This window comes from Dasypus novemcinctus, chromosome 6 (genome assembly GCF_030445035.2).
Source record: "Dasypus novemcinctus isolate mDasNov1 chromosome 6, mDasNov1.1.hap2, whole genome shotgun sequence".
Lineage (NCBI taxonomy): Eukaryota > Metazoa > Chordata > Mammalia > Cingulata > Dasypodidae > Dasypus > Dasypus novemcinctus.
The window spans coordinates 55330107-55336710 of record NC_080678.1 but is presented as its reverse complement, the minus strand read 5'-3'; the positions used below and the strand labels follow the sequence as shown (position 1 = coordinate 55336710).

The 6604-nt window shown below is 39.4% G+C and overlaps 1 pseudogene; it reads left to right on the top strand.

The window, feature by feature from the left end:
• Nucleotides 1-205: 205 nt before the first annotated feature.
• LOC101414863 (Parkinson disease protein 7 homolog pseudogene) lies at nt 206-774 on the top strand (annotated as a pseudogene).
• The last annotated feature ends 5830 nt before the right edge of the window (nt 775-6604 follow it).

Here is a 6604-nt window from a genome sequence, read left to right as displayed (position 1 = left end):
TAAGGGAACCTGGTTTTGGTTTTATTTCTTTTTTCTGTTGTTTTACACTTTCTGTTACATTACACTGATACCAAAACAAGAAAAATATATTAAAAGGAAAAAGCGACCCAATGCATACGTGCGGTGGAAGAGGGTGAGACCCTGGGTCTGTAGGAAAGAACGCAAGTCTCAGGGTTGTACTAAGTCTTTAAAAAATTACAACAAAATGGCTTCCAAAAAAGCTCTGGTCATCCTGGCTAAAGGAGCAGAGGAGATAGGGATGGTCATCCCTGTAGATATCATGAGACGAGCTGGAATTAAGGTCACCATTGTGGGTCTGGCTGGAAAAGAGCCAATACAGTGTAGTTGAGATGTTGTCATTTGTCCTGATGCCAGTCTTGAAGATGCTTAAAAAGAGGGACCATATGATGTGGTGGTTCTGCCAGGAAGTAATCTTCGTCACAGAATTTAGCTGAGTCTGGTGCTGTGAAAGAGATATTGAAGAAACAAAAAAAGAGGAAAGGCCTCAAAGCTGCTATCTGTGCAGGTCCTACAGATCTGTTGGCTCATGAAATAGGTTTTGGAAGAAAAATTACAACACACCCACTTGCGAAAGACAAAATGATGAACGGAAATCACCACAGCTACTCAGAGAACCGCGTGGAGAAGGATGGCCTTATTCTTGCTAGCCACAGTCCTGGAACCAGCTTTGAGTTTGCTCTTGCTATTGTGGTGGCACTGAGTGGCAAGGAGGTGGCTGATCAAGTGAAGGCACCACTCGTTCTTAAAGATTAGCGCAGAAATATATGATAATAGTTAGAGAGTCTGTGTGTCATCTGGTCTCACTGTTAGATTTCAGCAGCCATGGTTCGTTCACGTGCAGACAAGACCGTTCCTGCTGTTGTGAAGGAACAACTGGACAGAGATGTCTCAACCTACATATTTTGTGTCTGTACATTTCTGAACCTTGTGTATCAGATAAACAGTTTATTTAGCAAACTACTGATTGCTGTTTCTTTTGTGAAATCACATACATTATCAGCTTCCTTTGTGCCCTCTTAACTGTTGATTGATAGAACTACTAAAATAAGAGAACAATGAATGCATTTTGCACAGCAAGTAGGAAAAGTATAAAAGCAAACATTTAGGAGGTCTGTGATTCTATCTTTCACTAACTGTACTTTCAACCTGCTATTAGAGAAAATTGATGAAAAAAAAACCTACAGAATAATATCCCTTATATATGTACATGCAAAAATTCCAAACAAAGTTTTAACAAATCTAATCCAACAATCCAATAAAATGAGAATACCTCATGGCAAAATTGGGTTTATCCTAAAAATGCAAGGTTGGTTTAACTTTTGAAAATCAATCAATATAATTCACCATATATAACAAACTAAATAGTAAAACCATATAATCATCTCAAAAAATGCAGAAAAAGCAATACACAACATGCTGTCTCATAAAACCTCTCAAAAACTAGAAATAGATAGGAAATTCTCCAACCTCAAAAAGGGTATCTACAAAAAACGTATACTGGACAACATATACTATTTTATTTCAAGACTTTTTATAAAGCCCCAGTAATTAAGACTGTGGTACTGTCATAAAGATGAATGAATAGAAAAATGATTCAGAAGAGTCCAGAAATGGGCCCACACAGATGATGTCAATTGATTTTTGACAAAGGTGCCAAAACAACTGAATTGAGAAAGGATAGTCTTTTTAACAAATAGTGGATATTTGAATGTAAAAAAAAAATACTTCAATCCATAGCTAGGATCATATATAAACAGAAATGTAGGGTATCAAAATGGGTCGTACAACTAAATATAAGACTGTAAAATTTCTTTTAAAAAAATACCATAGGACGACATTTTTGTTACCTAGAGTTTGGCAAAGTTTCCTTAGGTACAACACCAAAAGCATGACATATAAAAACTTGGTACATTGAACTTTATCAAAATTTAAAATGTTTACTTTTTTTTTTTAAGATTTATTTTTATTTCTTTCTCTCCCCTTCCTCCCCCTGCCCCAGTTGTCTGTTCCTTGTGTCCATTTGCTGCGTGTTCTTCTTTTTGTCCAATTCTGTTGTTGTCAGTAGCACGGGAATCTGTGTTTCTTTTTTTGTTGTGTCATCTTGCTGCATCAACTCTCCATGTGTGTGGTGTCATTCCTGGACAGGCTGTACTTTCTTTCACACTGGGCAGCTCTCCTCACAGGGCTCACTCCTTGCACATGGGGCTCCCCTAAGTGGGGGGCACCCCTGCGTGTCACCGCACTCCTTGCGTGCATCAGCACTGCACACGGGCTAGCTCCACACGGGTCAAGGAGGCCCGAGGTTTGAACCATGGACCTCCTGTGTGGTAGACAGACGCCCTATCCATTGGGCCAAGTCCGCTTCCCTAAAATGTTTACTCTTGAAAGACATTATTAAGAGAATAAAGACAAGCCACAGACTTGAAAAAAAAATTGTAAATCATATACCTGATAGAGGGCATATATCTAGAATATATAAAGAACTCTAAAACAATTTTAAAAAATCAATCTAATTTAAAAACGAGCAAAAGTTTTCAACAGGTATTTTACCAATAAAAGATATGTGGGGAAGCAGATGTGGCTCAACCAATTGGGCTCCCATCTATTATATGGAAGATCCAGAGTTCTATTCCCAGGGCCTGCTGGTAAAGGCAAGTGGGCCAGCACAGCAAATGGCCTGAGCAGAGAGCTGGTGCAGCAAGATGATCCAACACAAAGAGACAGAGGAGAAACAATAAGAGATGCTGCAGACCAGGTAGCTGACATGACACAAGAGATTGAGCACTTCTCTCCCACTCCAGAAGATCCCAGGATCAGTTTCTGGTGCTTCCTAAAGAGAAGACAAGCAGACACAGAATAACATACAGCAAATGGCCACAGAGAGCAAATAAATAAATAAATCTTAAAAAAAAAAGATATATGGATGGAGAGCAGATATGGCTCAAGCAGTTGAGCACCCACCTCCCACATAGGAAGTCAGAGTCCAGTTCCCAGTGCCTACTAAGAAAAAAAAGTGGGCAGGCAACAAGCAAAACAGTAAGGGAAAAAAATAAACAAAGAGCCATCTCGGGGGGAGGGGTGGAAGGTATATGGATGTCAAATAAGCTTAGTATCATTAGCATTATGCAATTTGAAATTAAATCTTTAGGGATACTGCAGAAATATTGTGGGTTCAGTTCCAGACCACCACAATAAAGTGAGTTACACAATTACTTTGGTTTCCAAGTGTTTATAAAAGTTATGTCCACACTATACTATAGTCTATTAAGTGTGCAATAGCATTACATCTAAAAATCAATGTATAGACCTTACTTTCCAAATGCTTTATTGCTAAAAAATGCTAACCATCATCTGAGCCTTCAATAAGTTGTAATCTCTTTGCCGGTGAAGGGTCTTGCCTCGGTATTGATGGCCGCCGATCGATCAGGGTGGTGGTTGCTGAAGGCTTGAGTGGCTGCGGCAATTTCTTAAAATGAAGTTTGTCACATCGATTGACTCTTGCTTTCTCTTGAACACTTAGAAACCAGAGTAGGGTTATTAACTGGCCTAATTGCAATATTATTGTGCCAGGGAATAGGGAGGCTGAGAAGATGGAGAGAGATGGGAGAAAGGCCGGTCAGTGGAGCCGTCAGAGCACACGCAACATGGGTCAATGAAGTTTGACATCTTATTTCAGGCGTGGTTCAAGGCGCCCCAAAACAATGACAATAGTAGCATTGTGTATCTCTGACCACACTTCACCATAACAGATGGAATAATAATGAAAGTTTCGAAATATTGAGAGAATACCAAAATGTGACATAAACACCCAAAGTGAGCACATGCTATTGAAAAAATGGTGCCCATAGACTTGCTCAGTGCAGGGTTGCCACAAACCTTCAATGCATAAAAAACACAATATGCGTGAAGCACAATGAAGTGAAGCACAATAAAAGGAGGCATGCCTGTACACTGAAAAGCAACTACGCACATATTAGAATAATTAATTAAAAAAAAAAAACTGACCTATATGATGGAGATGCAAATATCCTGGAACTCTTATATGCTGCTGGGAAAAACTGAAATGCTTACAATCACTTTGGAAAATGGTTTGGCAGTTGTTTATAAAGTTAAATATACACAAGTTCCAGGCATTCTACTTCTAGGTATCTATCCAAAAGAAATGGGAAATATCTTTCCACACAAAGGCTTGTACGGAAGTGTCCAAAGCAACTTGATTTATAATATTCCCAAATTGAGAAACAACCCAAATATATACTATATGATTCCATTTACATAGAATTCTAGAAAATCCATACAAATGTATAGTGACAGAAAGCAGATCAGTGGTTTCCTCGGTTTGGGGACATGATACAGGAAGAGGTGGGAATGATTTAAAAAGGCACAAAGAAGGAAGTGGATTTGGCTCAATGGATAGAGCATCCACCTAGCACATGGGAGGTCCGGGTTCAAACCCGGGCCTTCTGACCCATGTGATGAGCTGGCCCATGCACAGTGCTGATGCATGCAAGGAGTGCCGTGCCACAAAGGGGTGTCCCATGCATAGGGGAGGCCCACGTGCAAGGAGTGCACGCCATAAGGAGAGCCACCCAGTGCAAAAAAAGTGCAGCCTGCCCAGGAGTGGTACCACACACAGAGAGCTGATGCAGCAAGATGATACAACAAAGAGACACAGATTCCTGGTGCCACTGACTAGAGTACAAGTGGACAAAGAAGAACACACAGCGAATGGACACAAGGCAACTGTGGGAGGGGGTGGGGAAGGGGAGAGAAATAAATTTTTTTTAAAACTAAAAAGTAATAATAATAACATTTTTAAAAAGGCACAAAGAACACCAATGTTCATAGCAGCATTATTCAAAATTGCTAAACTATGGAAACAGCACAAATGTCCATCAACTAATGAATGAATAAACAAAATGTGGTCTATACATATAGTGATTATATTCAGCTGTAAGAAGAAATGAAATCAGTGTACATATAAGAGCATGGATGAAACCTGAGGACACTATGTTGAGTGAAATAATAAGCTAGACACAAAAGGACAAGTATTGTATGGTCTCACTAACATGAACTAAATATGATGCATAAACTCATGGAGGTAAACTCTATAAAGTATAGGTTATAGGAGATAGAATGGGGGTTGAGAATGGGAGCTGATGCTTAATGTATGTAGAATTTTTAATAAGATTTATCGTAAACATGTGGAAATGATAGAATTGATGTTAACACATTATAGTGAGTATAACTAACACTTATGATTTACAAATGTGATTGTGGCTGACAGAGGTAGTCTGTAGACATAAATGTCAATTGAAAGGAAGCTTGAGAATAATCTTGGAACTGTAAAACAGTGATTTTAGGGCTGGATAAAGAGTGTGGTTTATAGTATTAATATAAGAATGTTTTCCTTTTCCAATATCTCCAAAATGTCCCATGATACACATATTCTCCCCTCTCCTTCCCCTCAGAACTTCTGGTGACCACTGGTGACCACTGCCTTTACATCAAGGTTACGAATTTTCCCATTACTGGAATAATAATGTCTGCTTTGGTCCATAGTTGCATTCCCACCTGATATTTGTTCATTCCTCAATCTTGAGGATTCGGGGATGATGATGTCCACTCTGCTTTCATTGGAGAGGGGGCTTAGATCCCACGGGGCAGAGGGATGGAAATGTCTTGCTTGCAGTTGTAGATAACACTCTGCTTTTGGGGATGGGTATTGTCCATCATCATCCTTTGTTACTTGTCCTGGGAAGTTCTATGAACTGGAGAGTAGGTGTTGCAATTCTGCTGAGTTTCAGGGCTCAACTGGCATATGAACTGACTGAAGATTTAAGTCTCTGGGACATATGTTTAATGTGTATAGTGCTCATTATAGGTTCAAATAAAAGGGGCAGAAGAACATGTGTAGGAAAATTATAAATGAGTCTAACTCTGATATACAGGGGGATAGGTTATCATATATTCCATGGTAAGGCCCACCGATGGGGTGCCAATTTACTGGGGTTGTCTGCCTTGCCTATAGTGTCCAGATGTTTTTAGGGCCCTCAGGAACCCCCTGCTTGAGGCAGTTTACTATGACTGTCAATGAGAATCTCCTAAGAAATGCATAAGCAAAACCTCTGGAATGACATCCTGACTCACTTTGAAATCTCTTCACCATAAAAACCCGTTTCTATTTAATATTTCCCCCTTTTGGTCAAGGTCTTTTTCCAAATGCATCACTAACGGCACTTGGTAATAACCCCTCGGTGACAGGGAGGCCCATTCCCAGGAGTCACGTCCCATACTGGGACAGAGGAGCCTGGAGGGGGAGACAGTGACATTATATTCTGAGTTTGGCTCAGAGAGGGGCCACATTTCAGCAACAAGGAGGTAAAGTTGTTTTTTAAAAGCCAGTTAGTCCATGAGTCTTCCTGTGAACTCCAAGCCTTCTAATTATTTTAATGACCTTTTATTTTCATTTTAAATGTATTATTTGTTTATTCTAAAAGACTTGGTAATGTAGAAAGGCACCAAATAGAAAAATATTCACCTATAACCATTAATCTAATTATTATAGCCACATTTAATATTT